Source organism: Lissotriton vulgaris, chromosome 8 (genome assembly GCF_964263255.1).
Source record: "Lissotriton vulgaris chromosome 8, aLisVul1.2, whole genome shotgun sequence".
Taxonomy (NCBI): Eukaryota; Metazoa; Chordata; class Amphibia; order Caudata; family Salamandridae; genus Lissotriton; species Lissotriton vulgaris.
Genome location: NC_141696.1, coordinates 1,522,147,769 through 1,522,171,633, shown reverse-complemented (window position 1 = coordinate 1,522,171,633; position 23,865 = coordinate 1,522,147,769). Strand labels below are relative to the sequence as shown.

At 48.9% G+C, this 23,865-nt stretch overlaps 1 protein-coding gene across 1 annotated transcript in view; it reads right to left on the bottom strand.

The window, feature by feature from the left end:
* LOC147699077 (sodium/potassium-transporting ATPase subunit alpha-1-like) overlaps window positions 1–23,865 on the bottom strand; it is a 3,282,495-nt gene that overhangs the window by 889,508 nt on the left and 2,369,122 nt on the right. The window lies entirely within an intron of this gene.

Below are 23,865 nucleotides of genomic sequence, written 5' to 3'. Positions count from 1 at the left end.
GAGAGGTAACTCACATCCTTCCTTCACAAGACACAGGGGTCCTCTTACAGGATGCCCAAATAGAAGCTCAAAAGGGCTGTAGCCAACCCCCTTCTGTGGGACCTCTCTGTAAGCAAACAGAAGGCAGGGTAAAAGGATGTCCCATCTTCGCCTAAGCTTTTCTGGTAACCCTTTTATCATCCCTTTGAGGGTCTTGTTGAATCTCTCCACAAGCCCATTGCACTGTGGGTGATAGGGGGTGGTGAATTTGTAATTGACACCACACTCCTTCCACATTGCAGTCAAGAATCCTGACATAAAGTTTGCAACTCTGTCAGAGACAACCTCCTTAGGAAACCCCACTCTGGAGAAAACTCCAAGTAGGGCCCTGGCCACAACATGAGCTGTAGCGGTCCTAAGGGGAATAGCTTCTGGGTACCTGGTGGCATGATCCACTACCACCAGTATGAATCTGTGCCCAGATGCTGTTGGGGGGTCCATTGGTCCACCAATGTCAATCCCCACTCTATCAAAGGGTACCCCACCACAGGTAGTGGTATAAGGGGGGCCTTTGTGGTGCCACCTGATTTGCCACTAGCTTGGCAGGTGACACATGAGCGACAAAACTCTTTTGTGTCTTCAGACGTATGAGGCCAGTGGAAGTGAGGGACAAGCCTGTCCCAAGTCTTGTTCTGGCCTAAGTGAAATGCAAGGGGAATCTCATGGGCCAAGGTAAGAAGGAAACCTCTCGGAGACAAGGGGATGACCAGCCTCCTGGTAGCACCAGGCTTGGGGTCTCTTGCCTTCGAGTAAAGGAGTCCATCATCCCGGTACACCTTGTGGGTACCTGTGGCATTCCCTGCAGCCTCAGCAGCAGCCTGCTGTCTGAGGGGTTCAAGAGAGGAACAGTCTAACTGTGCCTGCCTCAAGTCTGCCCTGGAAGGTCCCCCTGTCCCAAGAAACTCAACCTGTTCAGGCTCAAGCTCGTCTAGGACAGTTCCTTCTGGGGTCTTTGGGTCAGCCTCCTGAGAGGGCTGATCCTCACCTTGAGACAGGGGGGAAGGCACTGCCTTAACCCTACTGCTCTTTCTCTTGGGAAGTGTCTGGTCCATTGTTCCAGGATCCAGCACTTGTTCAGCTGGGCATTTTTTTGCCTGTGACCTAGTCACAGCAAGGACATGTGCTGACAAACCTAACATTTCCAAATGAGTCCTATACTCCACATCTGACCATAAGGAGGATTCCAAATCATTGCCCAAAAGGCAGTCCACTGGGAGGTCTGAACTAACTACAACCCTCTTGAGGCCAGTTACCCCTCCCCAGGAGAAATTAACAAGTGCCATACTATGGTTAGTAGTGACATTGCTAGCATTGATCACTAGGTAGTCTGTAACCTAGTATTACCTGTCCAGGGTCCACAAATGCTGGTGTCACCATAGTGACACTGGCACAGGTGTCCCTGTAGGCCTGAGCCATTTCCCATTGATTAAAGGTGTTTGCCTGTACTTGCCCAGAGTACTGGGACTTATTGTAGGGGTCATATCCATGTCCCCAGTACAAACAAGAACAGCCTGAGTAGGCACCCTGACTAAGTCAGAGCCCGCCTCAGATACCAAGGTTAACCCCAATATAGCCTTGGGAGGAGCACTACCACTACTAACTGTACTAGGGGGTGCAGGTGACTTAGGGGCAGAGTGGTAGGAGCTGGGCCTTTCTTGGTGCACTCACTAAACCAGTGAGTTTTACTTTTACAGTATTGGCACCATGGTTTCCTCTGACCATCATTATTCTTCTTTTGGGAATTCTGGGACCCACCCTCCTTAGATTGTTGGGGCCCTGTTGAAGACTTCTGGTCATTTTGCTTACTCTCATTACCCTTCTGGTCTGCTTTCTTCTGGCCACCACCCTGGTTCTGGTTCTGCTGCTTGACCCTTGTCCTGACCCATCTGTCTGCCTTCTTTCCCAATTCTTGGGGAGAGGTCAGATCTGAGTCAATAAGGTGCTGATGCAACAACTGATTCTGACAATTACTTAAGATTTGCTCTCTCATAATTAGATTATACAATCTTGTGTAATCAGTAACTTTACTTCCCAGTAACCAGCCTTCAAAAGCCTTAGTGGCACAATCAACAAAGTCAGCCCAATCCTGAGGCTGAATTTTCTGGGTGTCTCTGAACAGCAACCTGTACTGCTCAGTTGTTAAGCCAAACCCATCAATCAGTGTATTCTTCAAGACTTGGTAATTGTTAGCATCCTCAGCTCTAGTAGTGAGGAGCTTATCTCTACCTTTACCTTCAAAGGAGAGCCACAGTATAGCTGCCCACTGACTCTGGGGGATGCACTGGACAGTGCAGGCCCTCTCCAGAGCAGTCATCCATTTGTGGATGTCATCCCCTTGCTTAAAGGGGGGCACTATTTTACTCAGGTGTCTAGTATCAAAACTCCTGTCTTTATCTCTAGGGATAATGCTGCCACCAGTGGAGTCTGCCCCACTCAATTTCTGCTCTCTGGCAAAGGCAAGTCCTTCTTTGGCAAGGGCAAGTTCTTCCCTTTCAATCCTCAGATTGACTTCCCTCATCTTAGCTTCATGCTCCCTTCTCTGAGGGGATGTCATCCTTCTCTGAGAAGATGCCTGAGAGACATGGGTGTAAATAGATCTGTTAGAGCCTCTGGAGAGAGACCTAACTCGTCTATTCCCAAGGTTAAGCCTGCCTGAGGATGGGCCTGGGGCTCCCCCAGTTCCATTCTCATGTATGCTTAAGTTGGCCCTGGTAGGTGTGCTGACTCCTCCCTGACCATGGTTTACCTCACCATCAGATGAGTCTCCATCTTCCCCCACTTCATCAGTTTCAGGGAGATTAGAGTCCTCCTCTACTGGGGGTATGTTTACCTCTGTAGGGTCAGATGGGCCTGGATTAGAAGCCCTTCTGGCATCAAATGTCTCTAAGAGACCTATCAGAAAAGGAATTGTAGGATTAGAACCCTGTTTTAGTTTCCGGGAGGTACACAATTGTCTCATCTCCTGGAAGCTAAGGGCTGCATATCTTGACATGACCTGTGGAAGGTCAATATCACCAAGGGGCGCCACTGTGTTCTCTCCTGTGATAGACATGCTTTTCTAGTGAGGTGTAAGTGGTGCACTTACCTACACTATGGGTTTACCTACTGACCCCTTGCTAAGAGTTGTAGTCAGGGTGTGCTACTCTCTTTCTACTACAACAGCTGGTTCAGTAGAACTCAGAGTACTTCTAAGCTTGTTATATGTACCTATGGTACCTTATGTGATCTTTCAAATGATATCTCAAGATTATATTTGGTAAAAACAACAGCAAGCTCAAATCCCAACCACTGCACACCAATTTGAGAAGTTGGCCTGATATATGATGCTCACTAGTTCTAGTGATCACCTTGTATCAGTCCAAACAACCCTTATGGTGATTGGTTGTAAGTCAACCTTATAGACCAGCTATCCTAATGGTAGCATGGACAAAGCAGTCTTAGGCTAAACTCTTTTGGCATGTGAAGCCAGCTTTTTTACCACATATAACCCCTTAAATACCAAGTGAAAGGACACCACACAGGTTGTTATGAAAATAAACAAGATATTTATTAACTAACATACACCTCTGAACTCTTTATGAGATCAGAGGGCTAAGCACATTACAATCTCTTAGGAAAAATATGTTTAAGTTGCACAAGTTACAATGGTGCCCTAGGGGCACGACAAACCATATACTAAGTAAATGGAATGTGAAAGTCGATAAAAGGAATGGAGCTGTCCAGAGGCTGTAGGGTCGCTGGGACCACGCTATACTAACTCTAGGTAAGTAATAGGCGTGTGCAGAGTGTGAACTTACACGCGAGACGCGTAACAGTGTCTATGGACAGTACAGTTCAAGAAAAAGGTGAGTACAGACAATCTTGACTAGGTAGAACTAAAACGACTGTGGAACTGGACACTAGGAGAGTCAAGGTACCCTTGAGCACCGAAATGCTTGTGTTACCTCACCCACAGGCTGCGGGTGCATAGGTGCCAAGTCGTGTCGGGTTCCGGCGTTGCAGTCTATGGAGCCTGGAAGAAAAGATGCTGCAGGCGATCAGGAGGAAGATGTCCGGTGTGATCCAAGGGTGGATCAGTGAAGAGAAGAACCTGAAAGCAGAGGGGACAATGTTCAAAGTCACTAGCCAGTGACTGGAGTGGAACCAGGAGTGGAACCAGATGTCGTCGTCGCGATCAGGTGAGGGTGGACGCTTGTCTCTGCAGCCACATGGACCAGGTGGTGTCTTCGACGACCAGGATGGAGGCACGAGCTGTCCCATGCAGGCTCTTGCTGTCGGCGGTGTCGGCTTTGGATTCGGAGTCAACAGACCTTGGCAAAGGCAACCCACGCGGTGAGTGAAAACGGCGTCTGGAGTGGACCAGGAGGGTCCGGGGTGCTCCTCTTTTGGAAGGGAGCAAGGGCCAGCCTGGAGCAACCAGACCAGCAGTGAAGATTTCGGAGTTCGTCATCTAGGAGGTCACTAGCCAGCCGGCAAGTGACCAGACAACGCGTCGAGCAGCAAACAGGCAGAAGGGCTCCACACAGATCTCGTGGATGCTGGAGGGCTGGCCTTCGGTGCAGGAGCTGCTCGGGGTCGGGGCTTCTCAGTCCCCAAAGCACTTGGACGAGGTTACCTCAGAAGTTGTGCTGGAGCGAAGTGCTGCTTCTTTCAAGATGGCCGGTCCCACGTGTCTCGTCGCACCCATGGATCTCAGCTGTGCTGCAGATGTAGGTAGAGGTCGGAGAGGTCTGGGAATCCGGGTCTCGTCGGGCTCTGAAGTCTGGATCCTTGAAGGAAGACGACAAAGGATAGCCGCTGGACGCTGATGGTGCCTGCTTGTGCAAGGTGGACACTCCTTGCTCACAAGGGAGATTTCTTAAGTCTTCCGTGGAGCAGAACGACGAAGTCCAGAGTTTCTTCTTGTAAAGTTGTTCAGGATAATCTAATCTGGAATGGGACCAGCTCCTACCTTTATCCGGCTAGAGGGGGCTGTACTACGACTAGGTCCCTCCTCTGGGTGGGACCAGGAAGGGGGGTGGTTACACCCCCTATGTCCGGTCTTGCGCCAGCTCTGGGGCTGGAGTGCCCCAGGAACTGGTTTAGACCGGTGTATGCACAGGGACACCTTGTGTGCCCCAGGCATGTCTCATTCCTTTCAGCCCTGTCCTACCTAATACACAAAATCCTGTCTGGGGTGGTGCTAGCACCTCCCAAGGCAGGAAACACTTTGTCCAAGCCTCCCTCGCTGGAAGGATTCCCAGCAGCAGGACGTCAGACTTGTGTCTGTGGTGGCAGCATCCATTTTGTGATGCTGAGGCTCGAGTTAACTTTAACCGGGGTTCACATTTACATACATGTCGTGTCCCTCTAGAAGGGTGGAATGCTACCCCCGTCGCCAGAATTGGCGAGGGGGTAGTATTCCAATTCGTATGACACCTTACTCGACATGTTTTGATAATGCTATACCAAAGTTGGCAATAACCGCGAGGATTATAATGCACTTAAGAGTATATGGTATAGCGTTATCATGGAAACAGCTAAAGGATTTGGTTCCGAAAGCTGCAGACAGGCTCAGCTCATGCTAGAGCACCATCTCACATAATTCCAAGTACTCTGCCTTCAGGATTGATAAGGCCTGCCAAAAGAGTGACTGATAGGAGGATATGTGTCCATTTTAGGGTTAGATATAGGGATACTGTAGGAAGGGGGAATCTCTAGTTGGCGCAGTGCAACACTAGCGACAAGCAGGGACTCTCCTCTTCCTCGTCAGGGCTGAGGGTTACCTTCCAGACAACCTCTGCTTACCCTCTAGGTAGTGTGGCTTAAGCAGTCGTAGGCTAATCTTTGGGGCATATAGGTTAAACACTTGCAATAGTACACCTTTACAACCAACCCACCACACAACGAGACCAGACTGTATTCTGTAAAAATATATATCTTTATATAGATTTTAAGCAGGCTTGTGAATACAGTCAACGTCCTTTACGATAACGGTTGCAAGTTACTCAGTTCAGGTTACCACAGTTCTTTCTAGCAGTTTTAAGCGTTCTCTTAGGGCCCTCAGGCCGGTGTCAACAAAAGTTCTTGGGGAGCAGGCGGCTTCCAGGGGATCTGTCCCACGTCGCGTTGCCTTCCCGGGGTCGCTGTCGTTGCGGCTCTCAGCCGGGCAGTTCACGGGTCATCCGGGGCAGCGGTGTTTTGTGGCGGCAGGGTCCTCTCCTCGTCGTCCGCTCCGACCCTGGAGGCGGCGGCTGTGCGGTTGCGGCAAGTGGCAGTACGGTCCCCAAGTGCAGGACGTACCCAGCCAAGTGCCGGTGCAGCTGTGCGCTCACAGCTGGGCTGTCGGGCAGGCTACCGACCTTGCGGATTCTCACAGGGCAACTGTCCGTCTTTGCAGGTGAGTGGCTGCTCGTTGCGCAGTCAACTCGAGAGCTCGGACCGGACGGGTCCTCCTTTGCTTTGCTCTCGGGCTCCCGGTGCAGTTGCGGTCACGGTGTTCGGGCCAGCGGCGGCTGGTCCTCACTTTGCTTTCGCTGTTGCTTTGGGCCCCGGTCACGGTGGTCAGGTGGATGTCGTTGCCTTGGAGGAGATTCCTCCGTCGGTACTGCAGCGATGGCCAGCACCCGTAGTCGCTTCCTTTCAGGGTGTAGCGCCCACTGGTCCTGGGGCGCTGGTCAGGGGGCAAGTTCAGTTGCAAGCCCTTGGAGATCTCTTTAGCAGAGTTTGGCACAAAGTAAAGCAAAAGTCTTCTCGTAGTCTTTTCTTCTTCCTCTCCTTCGGCAGCAAGGCACCAGACACAAGAGTCAGCACCCTTCCTTGTCTCTCACGGTCCTAATCGTCGGGCAGAGTCCTTCTGTGGCCCAAACAGGATCTAATTTTCAAGGAGCAGGGCTCCTTCTTTTATAGGCCATTTCTTTTGTTCTCGCAGGCCAGGGGGGCCTTTGCATAGCCACTCTCAGTCCTGGAGTACCCTGGCGGGTGTACTCCGGCTTCTGCTTTCAGTGTGAGGGGCAGGCGCATCAGACGCCCCACAGGAGGTGGAGCCAGCATTGTGCGGACAGGGGCGACCAGAGTACCTTGTTGATGGGGGCTTCGCCCTTCCTGGGCCAGGTGCCGGCCGAGTCATCCGCCGCTCCCCAGGAGGGTGGAGCCAGCATTGTGGTGGCCGAGCACAGCTACAGTTCGAGTCAAGAGGCACTCCTACCTCCCACTAAGGTGTAATCTGCGCATTCACCACCTGTCATCCCTCCAGCCCTGTCACTCACACGTCCCAGACAGTCAGGTACACATACCAGCAGAGGCGGACTGAAATGGTTAAGCAAGCAAATGCTAACTTTCTAAAAGTAGCATTTGCAAACCCAGGATACTAAAATAAACTTTACTAAAAGAAATATTTTATCATCCTGAGTTCAGGCATACTAAACATGACTCGCTACCATGCTCCTTGAGCCTGCTGGGATTATAGGGTGTAATAATTCCAGCAGCTCAGTCTGGCCTAATGGAGCAGGTAGCCTTCAATAGTGAAATACGGTTTTGGTTGTAAGTCACTACTAGGACATGCCACTCACATCAGGGCTTGTCCTACCTTACACCTACAACGCACCCTGCCCGCAGGCCTACCATAGGGGTGACTAATATGTAGTCAAGGGAAGGTTCGGGGCTGGCAAGTGGGTGCACTTGCCCAGCTAGCGTGACAGTACGAGACCGCACGCGGGTTCTGCGGTCGCAGTTCCCGGACACATCTTTACGGCTGCTTCGGTGGGTGGCGCAACCAGCGCTGCAGGCCCACCAGCAGTATTGGCATCTACAAGCCCCGGCACTCTCTAGTGCGCATTACTAGGGACTGACAGTAAATCCAATGCACCAATCATGGATACCAATCGCATGTACAATTTTCAGTAGGGAGAGCATATGCACTTTAGCACTGGTCAGCAGTGGTAAAGTGCCCAGAGTCATTAAACCAAACAAAATAGGTCAGAGAGAGTATTGGAGGAAGGCAAAAAGTTTAGGGATGACCCTGCCAAGAGGCCCAGGTCCAACAGGTACTATATCTAAAGCAAAGGGTGATTACACCACCTTGCCCCAGCTGATTTATCAGCCAGTTGTGTCAGATTTGGATGGCCAGCCAGGGTTGGCATAATACATGCTGCAGCCCCTGGTAGGCCCTGGGTGCACCTATGCCCTGGGTACCTAAGGTACACTGTACAGGGACTGATAAGGTGACTCAGTATCCAATTAGATATGCACCTAAGGTACATGGTTGTCAATTTAGAGAGAGCACAGCTAGGCTGTGGGTCTGATTAGCAGGCCCACAGCCAGGGAAAGTCGTAACCCAGTGAAGCAAAAAGCAAAAATCGGGGGTGACCATAGGATTGCTGACCCTACTCTCCTACATATATACATATCATTTATATGTCTGTATCATGCTTGTAGACTTTATTGCGGCTGTAAGTCTCCTTTGCTGAACTGTGAAAATAAAATATAAATAATAAAAAAAAAAGAAATAGAGAAACGGGTGTTTCAATAAAAGGATTTATTGAACAGTCTTCTTTCTCATGCAAGAGAGGTGAACTGCTAAAATCATTAGACAGAATGAGAAGTATAATGGAAATTTGCCTAGCCGTTGTGCTGGTAAATTCCAATTCTATTAAGGACTCGGAGGCAAGGATTATGCCTTCTTCCTTCACTTTTTTACAGCAGCAAGAAAAAACACGCAAAAAACTACTTTTCCAATGAACGCTTGGGAAACAGGAAACTGAAACATAAGTCCTTCGTCAGTCTCTGTACTCTGACAGCACCCATGATGCCCTGCTGCTGCCTCCTCTTCCTCTTTCTTCGTGCGAAGCCCATGTTCTGGCATTCTCACGCATCCTGCTTTGGACCATCATTCCCTGCAAAAAACCACAGTCAGACTCTGACCGTCTCGACGGCAATAAAAGGCACGCAACGCATAATGCATACAGAGCAACAGCATTTACATTAGCAGAAATTGCTTGAACGAGTTACTTACATTCCATACGGGGATGGTCCACTTCGCAGAAGTCATTGGGGGTGGATAATCCTCGCCTCCGAGTCCTTAATAGAATTGGAACTTACCAGCACAAAGGCTAGGCAAATTCTCATTCTATGGCAGGCCCAGAGACTTCGGATTATGCCAGTTCAAAGCTTGTCGACAACCAGCCGAGCCACTTCCAACACTGGCTTAAAATAGAATCTCTTGAACGTGGAGTCTGCGGACCAATCGGCTGCCCTCATCAGGTCTTCCAGCCGAGGCCCTAGGGCAAAAGCTTTTGAGGCCATAGCTCCTCTTGCTGAGTGAGCGCCAAACTGCTTGGTATCAATCCCCGCCTCCTGCATCACCCAACGCACCCATCTGGCAATTGTTGGGGATTGAACAGCCTTGTACAGTTTCCGTAGGGCAATGAGAAGTTGTCTTTCGCCCAGAGGGTGAGTGTCATCAGTCATAGCTTCATATGCACGGAGGCACTGCACTACACACAGCTTAGGGGAATCCGGAAAGGTCGGGTATGAAATTACCCGTGTAAGGGTCTTAGTCCTCCTGCTCACTGTAAAAGACACCCCTTCGGGGGAAAACACTCTGACCGTGACATCGAGAGCTCGTACATCTGAGACCCACCTGCAAGATATCAAGCACAATAACATCGCTAATTTAGCAGTAAGCTCCTTATGAGACAGAAACCTGTTCAGCTGCCAAGAAAGAAACAAATTCAAAACTCTGTTCACGTCCCACAGGATGGAATATCGCGGCTCAGGTGGCAGCGAGAGGCGGATCCCTCTCAAAAGTCTGCAAACCAAAGGGTGCTCTCCAAACGGGGAACCCTGCACCAGGTCATGTCCTGCCGAAATGGCCGAACGGAAGGTATTGATGGACCTATAGGCCAAGCCCTCTTCCGCCAAACTGGCCAGGAAGTTGAGGACATGGACTACAGCTGCCCCCACGGGATTGAAACTCTGTTGCATACACCAGAGACGCCACCTATGCCATGCCGATCGGTATCTCCTGGTCATGCTATCCGCCCAGGCCTTAGAGAGCAGGTCCTCTGCTTTTCCCAAGAGGCCTGGGAGAGACCAGCGACGCCAGAGATCATCCAGGCCATCAGCCTCAATGAGCCTTCCTGAACTAACCGGTGGTGAACCCCGTCCGAACTGAGGAGAAAGTGAGGAGAGTGGGGGAGTAGGGTTGGAAAATCCCAGGAAAGTTCCAGAAGAGCCGGAAACCAAACTTGAGACCTCCCCCATGGCGTAATTATCACCACCTGCGCCGACTGGGGCGCAGCAACGCTGATACTCGCGTTATCATTGAAAACGGTGGAAACGCGTATCCTTGCTCGCCGACCAGTCCTGGAGGAAAGCATCCGTCGCCTCCGCCGACCGGTCCGGGCGCCAACTGAGGTATCTCGGAAGCTGGTGGTCCAGGCGTGACGCGAACAGATCCACCGAGAATGGACTTCAATGGTCCATCAGCCGGGAGAAAACCAGCGGATCCAGCTTCCGTATGCTGGCCAGAGTCTGGCGCATCTCGTGCCTGATTTTCGCCATCTTCCTGGCGGGAAGACTCAAGGTGGCAGAAACCGAGTCTATGCTGAACCCGAGAAAGGTTGCACACTGGACCGGGACCAGAAGGGACTTCTTCTCGTTGATAACGAAGCCCAGACCCGGCAGCAGGTTTACCGCGAACTGCAGCTGGGACGCTAGCCGCTTCGGACACTGGTCTATAAAGAACATATCGTCCAGGTACACTATCATTCTGAAGCCCCGCCCCCACAAGGCCTCCACCGCCGGGCGTAACACCTTTGTGAAACACCACAGAGCTGAGGAGAGCCCGAAGGGCAGCATGGTGAATTCGGAGACCTGACTGTCCCACTTGAACTGAAGGAAACAACGGTGCGGAGGGAAGATTGGGACTGCCAAGATTTTTCCCCAATTAATTCCACGCCCGGCGTCTTTTAAGTCGAGTCTGGCCATCCAATCGGACGGGTGCAGCACATCCCTCAGGAGGTGAATCCCCTCCATATTGAAATGGTGGTACACCAGCCATTCGTTGAATTCCTTTAAATTGATAACCGGGTGGTGGCCTCCGTCGACTTTGTCGACCAAAAAGATATTACAGAGGAAACCGCCCAGGTGTTCGTATGCGCAACAAATCGCCCCTTTGTGGAGGAGGGCGGAAACCTCTTCGCGCACCAAAACTGCATCGCGCTGCGAGAACGTAATGGGGCGAGGATGCTGAAGCTGACACGGACGGCCATGGAACTCCAGCTGGAAGCCCTGAACCATCTGCAACACCCAAGCATCGCTTGAAAGGGAAAACCAGGCCGGGAGAAACTGCGCTAGGCGCCCCCCTACCCGTAAACTCGCAGAGGGTAGCACACTCACCTCTTCCACCACCTTGTTGCTGATCTCAGTGGCTGCCGTGGCCTCGGAACCTCTGTCCTCTTGTGGGGTAGAAATTATTAAAGTGGGCGTTGTCCTGAAACTGCCTGCGTCCGGAGCCTTGACCTCTATCGGAGTTGTTGCCGCGACCGAACGAGCGCCCCCTGCCACGTCCGGCCCTCTCAAAAACCCGAGGGGCAAAAACTTTCTTGATATTGGACTGAGCTCAGTCCAGGGAAGTGAATGTGGCCACAAATTTACTGAGCTCCTTACTAAAAGGATCTCCTAATAGACCACCTTGCGCCACCATGCCAGCCTCAGAAGAGGCGAGGTCACCCAACTTAGGGTCAACTTTAATCAGCAGTGACCTCTTCTCTCTGTGGAGAGGGCACAGTTGGCATTGCCGAGGAAAATAATGGTGCACTGCGCCCAATTGGACAGGACTTCCGGGGAGATAAGGTCCCCCGACACCTTGGCCTCCTCTGCCATGTTGAGAATCTTGGTCATGGGGGCCACCGTGTCCAGCAGCTTGTCCTGGCAAGTACACCAGGACCTATCTATACCCTTCTGGGGATCTTTAACAAATTTTGCTAGGAACGTTATCTTTTTCGGGTCAATGTCAGGAGTCATCGCCACTTTCCCATCTAATGAAGGGCGGGGGCATTCCGCTCTAAGGCGGCTACGAGCATCCTTGTCTACAGGTTTCCGGAGACGGTTCGCCACATATTGGGCCACTTTATCCCCAGGGACCCAGTCCTAGGACCGGGGGTGGACAATGTCATCCGGGTCCAGCATGTCCGAAGGACCCGTGGATGAGGACCGCTGGGACGGAAGCCACGACCTAGAAGAGCAGGCCTCTTCCTCCAAGTCTGGAGAGTCATCATCCTGCTGTGGCTCAGGGGACATAGTACGAGGGGTAGGGGGGGCACCTCCACAGGGAGGACGGGAGCGGGCAGGGGTTCCTCATGCACCCTGAACGCGCTCTTAAACTTTGCAAAGGCTTCAGGATCAATCCCCTCAGTACATGGCTTCTTAGGGGGTGGTGGAGCCGTTGATGGGGAGGGATCCGGGGCCAGGGTAGGCGCAGGAATAAGGGACGCAATCTTTGCCGACACCTCATCCAAACGCGCTGAGAGGCGCTGCTCCAGGGATGTTGTAGCCTGATCTACCGCCTTATATATGGAGTCATCCACCGCCTGGTAAAAGTCATCATCCCAGGTGGCATAGTTCAGAGGTTCCTCCTCCGAGTACTGGTCTGACTCCCCCTGCATACTGAGGTAAGTTGGGCTCCACAGGTAAGGGAGGTGCGGCACAGTGACTTTACAGGACCCCTGAGGGTATAATGTGGGACTGGGGCTAGCCCAGAGGATATGGGGGCACAGAGGCACACAATGTAGGGACTAGCCCAGGGGACACAGCAGCCCTCTATATCTCAGGGCACCACCCGGTCAAGCGTTCGCTTGCGCCACAACACCGGCGCTATTTCGACCCTTGGGGTGTTCAAAAGAAAGAAATACAACCCACACCGGGCGTGGAATTAATTGGGGAAAAACCTAGCTTGCGACCCCACAGGGTGTCAAAACCGGGTAATTAGGGCTAGATTGACAATCTGAGGCAAACGCGGTAAAAAACGCACTTCAAACGCCATTTTTAAAGCGCCCGCACCAAGAGAGAACACTGCCCCCTAGCGGCGAGAGAGGCACACCACACTGAGCTGGGTCAACAAATCGCGTCAGGATCACAAAAGCATCCCGCGATTATCAGGGGAACCTGTAAGGGCTGAAACACACTAGCGCTATGAATATACACAACACGCTACCCCCACAGCTCCCAAAACCCAGGAGAGAGAGGAAAAAACACTTAACTTGCTGCTGAGCAGCGAAGAAAGAGGAAGAGGAGGAAGAAGGCATAATCCAAAAGCCTCCGGTCCTGCCATAGAATGCATAGAGCGTAAACAGTAATATAAAATAATACTGTAATAACATTATCTGTTGCTGTAACATATATAAAAATATATACATAAACAACACAGGCTAAAATACTCAACTGGTGCTTCTAAAATACGCCTACCCCTGTGTACCTAACCTAGGTCTAGTACGAGGGAAGAAGTAGGTCTTTGTCTTTGGAATAGGTTTAGTTCTGCCAAGAATTGCCAAAGGTTTCTCTAGGTTCTAATTAGCTCCATACATTAGAATGAGAGGTTGATATCTCTGTCTCGTGACTCGATTTCCCAACACCCGCAAGGGGAGTCAGAAACACTGGAGCTGGATTTCTCAGCACGAGGATGACCGCTTCTGATCAGTAAGTCAGCTGGAGAGTTGGCTTCCTTCGGCACTTGCTGTAGCGAGCTGCGTCGTGCAAGTAGGTAGTTGAACTGCACCGAACCACACAGTGCTTTGCCATAGCAAGTGAAGTTATATTTATACCTTGAAGGTGTTTAGGAATGCCAGCTTTGACGTAAAGTTGGGCATATGAACGTCATGATTGAACCCATAAGGAATAGATGTTCATGCATAATAAATGAGTTCTTGGAGACATCAATATCCAAGCAAGGGCAAGTCCTCTAATAGCTTAAGAGCCTCATTTTCCTAGAACTCATTGTGACGTAGATGAATGAATCGAAGTATCGAGCATCGAGAAATTCATAAGGAATCTAAAATCGAACACAACACCAACTCCACTTTCTTATGTACGACATTACTAAGTTCTAAACACGTTAAACATATGTAAAAATGAAGTGTTAAAAACCCACCCAAAATACACATAAATAATGCATTAGAATTGGTTGTACACATAAAATATTCATTGGTGCTGTATGCATTTAAAGCAATGTTTCATTCGAAGCACAGTTTTTTGACAAGTGAATGCTAACTGAATGAATCATGAAAATATACATTTATGAAATGATTTGTTAAATCCAGAAGAAAAAAAGCAGAAACCATTTCATATCAGATTACAGAAAACTGTTTGTATGTGGACAAGGCCAAATATTGTCTCTGTAAGTATTCAAAGAATTCTTGTTCTCTATGAATAGGTCTACTGTAAGCAGATTACTTTGTGCCCAAAAAAAAATACAAATTTGGAGAAAAAAAATTAATCATAGGAAAAAGAGTTCCAAAGTTAATACCTTGTTTTGAAAAATGAAGGTCAAATTCAAAGTCTCTCAGAACACTGTGTGCCAAAATCAAAAGTCAGTGTTAGGGCTAGGAGAAAACATAAAATCTTCTATGTCTGTTGACAAAAGGTTGTCTACCATTGTCGGTGAAAGTTGGATTACCTTGTTTAGAAGATTAACCGCACATAGATGTGAAGCATCGCCGTCAGCAGTGGTCGCATTAGCAATGTTCATAACGGCTGGTACCTGCGCGCCTGTTTCCTCTCGTACCTCAGCAGTTGCAATTTGTGTCTGTGAGATCTCAATAAATGCCGTCATCAGAATTGGTAGCCGCTGAGGACAACACAGAGCATGGGCCGTTACCGGTTCAAGCAAAGTATCAACATCCATTGGCACAACTGATGGGAGTGTGTCTAAAACGCATTCTTCTCCGCATAGCAGGCAGCGTAGAACAGGTAAGATGCAATCTTGCCAAATTGGTCTGAATGACAGAAACAATGTGGTATTTAATTCTCGTAGACGAGGTAGTCCCAACATTTCGACAATGCACTCCATGGAGAACTGGGTGTCGCTGGTGAGTTGGCTTGCCATATCGCAGCACGAGGAGCAAAAATAGTATCCGTGCAAAGAGTCCCACAAGGAGGGGCAATCTTCAAAACACGGAGTGCACGAAGTTTGGAAATATTCCTAGGACTGCTTGAAAAGGTGCTACCAGTCCAGAAAATACTGTCTTATATATACTTACAATACTGCTAGTATCAGACATGTTTAAGATACGACTTAACATTTCTGAGAAATGTATAGGGCAGTTTGTAGTTAAAAGGGCATTTATTTTGGCAGAAGTCCTTGCTACTTGTAGATCATAGGTCTCTTTGGCCGAGGTCAGTGGCACAGTTTTTTGCAAAAGAATGGCTTTCATTCTGCTTAGAGCAGGGGTACTCATAGTACGGCCTGCGGGCCGGTGGCGGCCCGGCAAGCCTTCCTTGGCGGCCCGCCGGACCTTGTAGACATGTACCAGTTTAAAAAAAAAAAATCCAAGAGTTTTAGTAAACACCGTCGGTTGATGCAGCCTGACTTAGAGAGGCTCTGCTCTAGGGGGGCCGGGAAATTCCAGCCATAGAGTGGAGCTGCAGGGGCCTCAGAAGAGGTGAAACGGAACAAAGCCTCATTAACGATTTAATGGTCTTTTAAAGACCTGTGAAGAACTCCGGCTGTGTGCGCGCCAGGCAAGCTGACTCATCCCGGGCTGCCACAGAGGAGGGGGGGGGAGGGGGGGGATTGTTGGACAATTACAGTGATCAGGACAAACCCCGTGTCTGATTGAACCGAGCCACTTGGAGATCACTCTGCGCAGCCTCGAGTAGCATTTGTTTTATCGACACTGAAGGGATGAAAGTCTGAATCAGCTCAGCCTTATTTGGAATCTCTGCCCTCCGGATTACACATGATCTCTGCTGCAGTGGCCCAGCCAGCTCTCGTGCACCCTCTACATTAGGGATTCACTAATAATGTGATGCAGATTTTGGGAAGGCTGGGGAAGGTGGTTCGATGTGTGCAGCAAATAGCTCTTGCTTTTCGTGATATTTCTAATAGAATTAATACACCTTGCCTAGACAGAGATAGGGAGACAGAGATGGAGAGAGAGGGCGAGGGAGGGAGAGACAGAGGGAGGGAGAGTCAGGGGAGGTTAAGGGAGTGAGAGAGTCAGGGGAGGGCGAGGGAGGGAGTGAGAGAGGGAGGGGGAGAGTCAGGGGAGGGTGAGACAGGGGGGGGAGAGACAGAGGGAGGGAGAGACAGGGGAGGTTGAGGAAGGGAGAGTGAGGGCGAGAGAGGGAGAGTCAGGGAAGGGAGACAGAGGGAGAGCCAGGGGGGTGAGGGAGGTAGAGAGAGGGAAAGTCAGGGGAGGGAGAGAGAGGGAGAATCAGGGGAGAGGGAGGGAGGGAGGGGGAGCCAGGGCAGGGTGAGTGAGAGTGAGAGTCAGGGGAGGGCGAGGGAGGGAGAGACAGAGGGAGGGAGTGTGAGGGGAGGGAGGGAGGGAGAGTGAGGGGAGGGAGGGAGGGAGAGTGAGGGGAGGGAGGTAGAGAGAGGGAGAGTCAGGGGAGGGAGGGAGGGAGAGCCAGGGCAGGGTGAGGGAGAGGGAGAGTGAGAGTCAGAGGAGGGCGAGGGAGGGAGAGACAGAGGGAGGGAGAGTGAGGGGAGGGCGAGGGAGGGAGAGACAGACAGAGGGAGGGAGGGAGTGTGAGGGGAGGGCGAGGGAGGGAGAGACAGAGGGAGGGAGTGTGACGGGAGGGAAGGAGTGTGAGGGGAGGGAGGAAGAGAGTCAGGGGAGGGAGAGGGAGGGAGAGAGAGAGAGTCAGGTGAGGGCGAGGGAGAGAGAGAGAGTCAGGTGAGGGCGAGGGAGAGAGAGAGAGGGAGAGAGGGTGAGTCAGGGGAAGGCAAGCGAGGGAAAGAGTCGGAGAGGGAGAGTCAGGGGAGGGGAGGGAGGCAGAGGCATAGGGAGGGAGGGAGACAAATGGAGGGAGGGAGAAAGAGGGTGAGAGGGAGAGAGGGAGAGAGAGAGGAAGACAGGGAGAGAGAGGGAGGGAGAGAGTTAGAGAAAGGGAGGGAGACAGTTAGAGAAAGGGAGACAAAGGGAGACGGAGAGAGGGAGGGAGACAAAGAAAGGGAGGGAGACCAAGAGAGGGAGGGATACAGAGAGAGGGAGGGAGATGGAGGGAGATGGAGGGAGGGAGGGAGGGAGGAAGTGGGAGGGAGTGAGGGAGACAGAGAGAGGGAGAGAAAAAGAGGGAGGGAGAAAAAGAGAGGGATGGAGAGAAAGAGAGGGATGGAGACAGAGAGGGGAGGTAGAGAAAGAGAGAGGGAGGAAGACAGAGAGGTCGAGGGAGGGAGACAGAGATAGGGAGGGAGGGAGACAGAGAGAGGGAGGGAGACAGGGAGGGAGGGAGACAGAGAGAGGGAGGAAGACAGAGAGAGGGAAGGAGACAGAGAGAAGGAGGGAGACAGAGAGAGGGAGGGAGACAGAGAGAGGGAGGGAGGGAGGGAGACAGAGAGAGTGAGGGAGACAGAGAGAGTGAGGGAGACAGAGAGAGTGAGGGAGACGAGAGAGGGAGGGATGGAGAGAGAGGGAGGGATGGAGAGAGAGAGAGAGGGAGGTATAGAAATAGAGAGAGGGAGGGAGGAAGAGAAAGAGAGAGAGGGAGGGAGACGGAGAGAGATATGTGTGTATGCTCGGTCTGGTGGCTTAGTGGACAAAGACATCCGCTGCCAGGGCCTGTGTTCAACCTCATGGTCACAGTTTTTTTTTGCCTCTAGCCCCGCCCCCTCTCTCACTGACCACGCCCCCACCGGTGCGGCCCTCGGCCACAAACTACACTGTAAATTTGGCCCCTTAGAGAAAGTTTGTGAGTACCCATGGCTTAGAGTATCAATTCGTAAAGAAGAGATATTCAGTGAAGGCCATAAAGGAGACTCCCTGTCTGTCTTAGTTTTAGGAAACAATACTTGCATACAGCAAGTGACCCTGCCTGACACAGTTACTAGATATGGTATACCTGGCAACATGCCAAAGCAGCTGTGATCGTTCAACATGAGGTAACTTCCATTTGAAAGTTGTCCATAAATTGGATCAATCACTGCAGCTGGTGAACTTTGCAGGTGGCAGGATAAATTACCGCTAAGAAACACTTCACATCCCCCACTCCAACATCTGTGTGTGTATGGTAATTCACAGGATGTCTTGATGTATTCTTTACCCAACCTTTCATATGTGCCTGCTGGTATGTGCTTTAGGCAATACTGAAAATGGAAAATTGTAACAGGCAGAGTGATTGTTCCATGTATTAACCAGTCAGTAGCTGGTTTCTCTGCTACCGTAATGGCAATCTTTCCAGTTTTTCAATGCTCAACACCGTATAGTCTGCTCCCCTCTGTGTCAATTTGATCTGTTTTATCAGTGAAATTGAATTCTGAAAACATTGACATGGTATTGATTAAACGCCAAGGCACATAGCCTGAAAGAAGGTTTTGCAACGTTCAGCCTAATTGCATGATAGAACGTAATTGTGACTGACCATGTGACTGACCATGTTGCAGCATGACCAAGTCCTGTTCCATGATGTCTATGGCAGAAGACACTATGCTGTCCAATGAATATATCCTGGACGACAGAGTCGGTAACCCATTGTCAACCACATAGAGAGTTTTCTCTAAATTAATACAATCAATTTCTCGTATCCTTTCTGCAGTCTCTGCTTGCGTAATCTTCTAAGCTTCATTATAAGCAGCATAGATACCAGCATATATTAAACTTGTATGACGCGGTTTTCTAGGTCCTAGCAAGAATTCCCTAAGATCAGCTCCATCTTTAAGTAAAGATAAGTGTTGCTTCACATCCTTATGTGTAGATCTTTGTAGCCAATTAAGGCAGAGCTTCCCTACACTGTATGTTGTTACTATTCCAGGATGCTGTTTTTGAACATATCTCGGGTCTGGACTATTGAATGTGAAAGCCTGTGTTGTGTTCAGGAATGTATTTTGACAGTTGTTTGTGTCTGTGGGCCAGATCAACCATTTATTCCAATCTGGATCTGTTCTGTTGTGATGCAAAATAATAGTATGTACGTCGACCTCCCCCTCTGAAGAGTTATCACTATCAGGTGTAGGTGTAGGTATGGACGGATTGTTCATGTCTTTGATCTTGGCTAACCCAAGGAAAGATGTCTGTTGGACAGAGTCATTCAAAAACATAATTTGCTCAGGGATGGTACAGGCTCCAAACATAGCTTCTACACCCTGTACATGCCAGTCTTTTGTACCCCAGACAGTTTTCGTCTCAAAGTTGTCTTTCCAAAAGTTGAAACCTAATTTAGACAGTTGGGCATAAAAGGCTGCAGAGTAAATCTGTTTGGTATTTGTCAACGCATTTTTCAGTCCCGTTTTGTTTACATTTCTAAAATAAAATGATTCTGGATTAGTTACATTGAACCCTGAAAAGTATGGACATTTCATTGCAAATGTTCCCATTGGTTATACATTAATACATTTCTAGGATTTGCAGATTTGTGCAAGAAATGATGACCATAATGATTATAACAATACATTTGTTCATAGTCTGATGAACCTTCTAAATACTCATAATTTGTGAATACTGCAGGTATTTCTAGGTCTGACATCATATTATTAATAGTCTGGAAGTCCCAATCATCAGAAAAGGTACTAGATGAAACAAAGTCACTTAATGCAATCTTGAATAAGTGTGGAATCTTCAACAGCTCCAACGGGCCAAAAATGTCATATTCTGTTTTGTCCCAAGCTATACCACCAGGTATAGGAACGGCTGTGATGTTCACTGATGACAAGTCTCTTTGTTCACGATGGGATGATTTGTTTGGCTTTAGGAGTAAGTTGACGTTCTTACTTGCTTTGTCCATTTTTACATATCTTGCATTTATCAGCATTCCCAGAGTTATTACGGGAGTCAACCAAAGTAGGAGAAAAAATACACACAACACAAGCCAAAGTTCAATACATGGTGGAACCAGGTAAGTATTTTCCAGATGATGAAAAAGGTCTGCTGCTTGTTCTTTGAAAGTTAATTTTGCTGGTGTTGTTTCAGGTTCGCTGGGATCCTCAGAAAACGTATCAAAGTTAATGAACTAGCCAGAGGCAGTTCTGTCAATTGTAGGAAATGCATCAGGATTCGTTGAAATCGCTGGAACAACTTCATCACTTGTTACTTCAGTGTAGACTGGAGCTACTTCGTTGTAGACAGGTGTTTCTTGACAAACTGTTATTTGGGTCTCAAGAGGTACAAGTTCCATAGCTTTGTTGCTTAGTCCTTCTTTTCGCACTGCAGATTCCTCAAAGGTGATGACTCTCTCGGATTGTAGCTGAAGCAGGACGTCTGCTACTTGGTCGGAGTCTACTTGGCCTACTTCTTATTATCGGCCACATAGTGTGGTTTAATCAGGTCGATGGACACAAACCTGTTCTCCTTTTTACCAGAAAGGGGCGGCAGTAAAACTGTTCTTGATCCGTGGATTGCTAGGACAGGTACTAGTTGTCTGTAAGAAGGCCCAAATTCCTTCTTGTCCGCGATCTTTTCTCTGACTAGATCACCAAGCTTTGGGATCCAGACAGGCCTCGCTGGGACGGTTGGTTTTCCCTCAGTGGTGATTGGCTTCAGGAACACGTTGCTTTGTTTTGTTCTTAATTCATTTAAGTCCTGTAAAACAGCTAAACGATCTTCGATATCAAATGTTTTCTAGTCCACCACTGATGTCTGACAATCAAGGTCCGCGATCAATATTCTTGTCTCAAAAAGGAGCTCATATGAAGTAATACCCCCTAGAGAACTTCTTGGCAAGTTGTTAAGACTATGTTGGACACTTATTAAATGTTTGACCCACCCGTCACCGAACCTAATACCCTAGCTGTTATAGATTGCTTTATGTCTCGGTTTTTTCTCTCCACAACCGAATTTCCTTCAGGATGGAATGGACTAGAATACCTCAATACAACGCCCAAATTGGCCATGGCCTCCTTGTAAGCTCAAGACGCAGGACCCTGGTCAGAATGTAGCATGCCGATAGCGTATATGCCAATAAAGACTCGCAAATCTGTCCTAAAAGTTCGAGCGTCAGTCGAGCACTGAAGCTACATCCAAAGGAACCTTGTCTTAATATTTGTAGGACCGCATTTGTCCACAGGGACGTCTGCATGTAGAAAGTCTAATGCTGTATAACAATGGTGTCTGTACTGGACTGGCTATGCTATAGTCAGCTATCTGGCGACGTTCTGTGCTGCGATCTCTATTGCACTCTATGCAGTCAATGACAAACATATGAATGTGAGTATTCATCCCTGGCCACCAATACGTCTCTTTTAGAGTTATTATTGTTTTAGAGATCACATGATGTATCAGACCCTCTCCCAAATGTGCTTCGTATATCAAAGCTATTCTACGTTTCCTGTTTGGAATTACCCTATCCCCCACTCCAGGGATTCGAGCAAAAGGAACGCTGTTTGCATCAATTATATATGAGTATTTGAGTGGAAACTTATTAGGTAACACTGCCCGCTGCCTTTGCATGTAGCGCTGACAGCCTGCAATATTTTGCTGTCTATTTTTGTTTTTGGACGATTGATTGCAGCTACGGAAGCCATTTGTACAGATGCCTTCGCGGCTTCATCAGCCAATGAATTCCCTTCAACGTGAACGCCATCACGCTGGTGACTCAGCGTATGTATCACGTGAGTGTTTTGCAGTCCTTCTCTTAACTGAACTACTTGTTCCCAAAGCATTTTATGCTTGATTGTGCCACCTTGTGCATCTTTGAAACCATTTTGAAGCCAATTCTGTAAATATTCAATGTAGGACTGGATACAGTAAAAGGAATCGCACACTATGAGTGTGGGTAATTCGTGATCCGTATCCTCAAGTGCCATCTTGAACGCTTGTAGTTCAGCTCGCTGAGCTGTACAATCTCCTAAGGATTGAGTTTTAGTGACCATGGGTCTAAATTTGCCATCGCGCCAACGACCTTTAAGGATTGCGCACACCAAACTATAGGCTTGTTTACCCCCGTAGCGGGTTGAGCTGATCCGTCAGTATAAATTATACATTCATACTGGTGAAGAGGGAGAATTTCCGTAGGCAGAGGACATTCTTGTTCGTATTGTAGAAATGCTTGTGTTTTTAAATATGGATCAAAAATGTAATCAACATCTGCTGTAGTGAGAGAATTAACCCATCGTATCCATCTCGGATGTAAAGCTTTAGCATTTGGTACGCTTGCTTTGGTTAATGCTTCTAAAGCAGGTACAGGTGTCACGGCCATATTTTGCTTTCCCTGTGCGAGAGCTCTTTCTTTTGCTACAGCATGTTTGAACAGCTGTAAGATTTTTTTCTGTAGAAGTGAAATTCATTTCAGCTTGTGTTTACAAGTGTGATTTGTAAGCCATTGGTACTTTTTCACCTTCGTTAAAAGTTAAGTATGTGAATCTGCATTGTCCTGTAATGATCCGGAGCACTAAATTGCATACGTATATACGTGTTTGCAAATGTTTTGTTGCTAATATGTTGAGACCCTGACACAAAGAGGGAAACTGGGCCTCTATTTCCCCAGCGTACTCTGTGCCAGGCGCAGAGTGAAAAGCAGAATAAACACAGTAGCGTTTACAACGAGAAACTACAGGGCCCAGAATGCCCTGGGACATTCTCCTGCGTCTCAAGGCCGGGGCCGCCTTTCGACCAAATGGCTATAAAGCCCGCCCTTTCCTCACATCAGGGCTTGACAAACTGCCCTTACGTTCCTGAGAACTCGAGCGCCAAGCGGATGGTGTTTTCCCCGCTGGAGGTCGGGTGCTCTTCTTCATCGCGTTTATCCTGTACTTCTGTTGAGCCTTTTGTGAGAAAGAACACGAGCGCAAAGCGGATGGTGTTTTCCCCACTGGAGGTTGGGCGCTTACTGCAACAAGGTCTCCAGTCTGGCATCCTCGCTACCATTGACCCGCACGGATAGTGGAACCTAAGCAGGTACTACGTCGTGCCTGAAAGGTATTTTTGGAACGTTCGTTTTGCCTGCTACAGAACAACTCCCCCTTGTATCAGGTATTTAGGTCTTCGGCGATGAGTTGCATTTTTGCCCATGTTATGATTTCATTTTACTATCTCCAGGATAACAAGGGGTGACTGTATCTCTTTTTCCTTGAAGTTACAAGGACGCTCTCGCTGTGAATTAAACAACGAGTGATTCTTCATTTTGACAACTTGTTTATTTGAGGCAGTTCCAGTATTCCTCCTTCATCCACTAGCAGGAAAGCGCTGTACTTTGATCATTTGTTCCTGCTACAGCTACCTTCACCAGTTTCTTCCCAGTGGCATTGGGCAACTTAAAGAGGGTTGTATAAATACAGCTTGGACGTTATTTCCTTTAGAGTCTCTGCTATAAGAATACTAGTGAGTAGGAGTATTCAGAGGGAGGGTGCAAAAACACTTAGGGTACGTTGCCAGGCTGATACCTCACAAGTGATTTTTTGTTGTTTTCTCCCCACTGCAGTGTCCAAGAAGGATTGCGACATACCATTGTGGGCTACACTATCCATCTATAGTAGTTCCTCTGATGTACCTTATCTGCAGAGTTTTTCTTGTTTTCTCCCATTCCCTTTTTCCCTTGGGTGCTGACTTACATAGCGGTGTACTATCCCTCTGTGTGGGGTTGTACTCAAGGGAGAAAGGGGACGTTCCTCTTGCCATCGTCCCTGCTGACTGATCTTTTAAGGTTAGTGGCTTTCTTGGGTTATGCTACTAGTAGCCGCCTGACATAACATGTCTG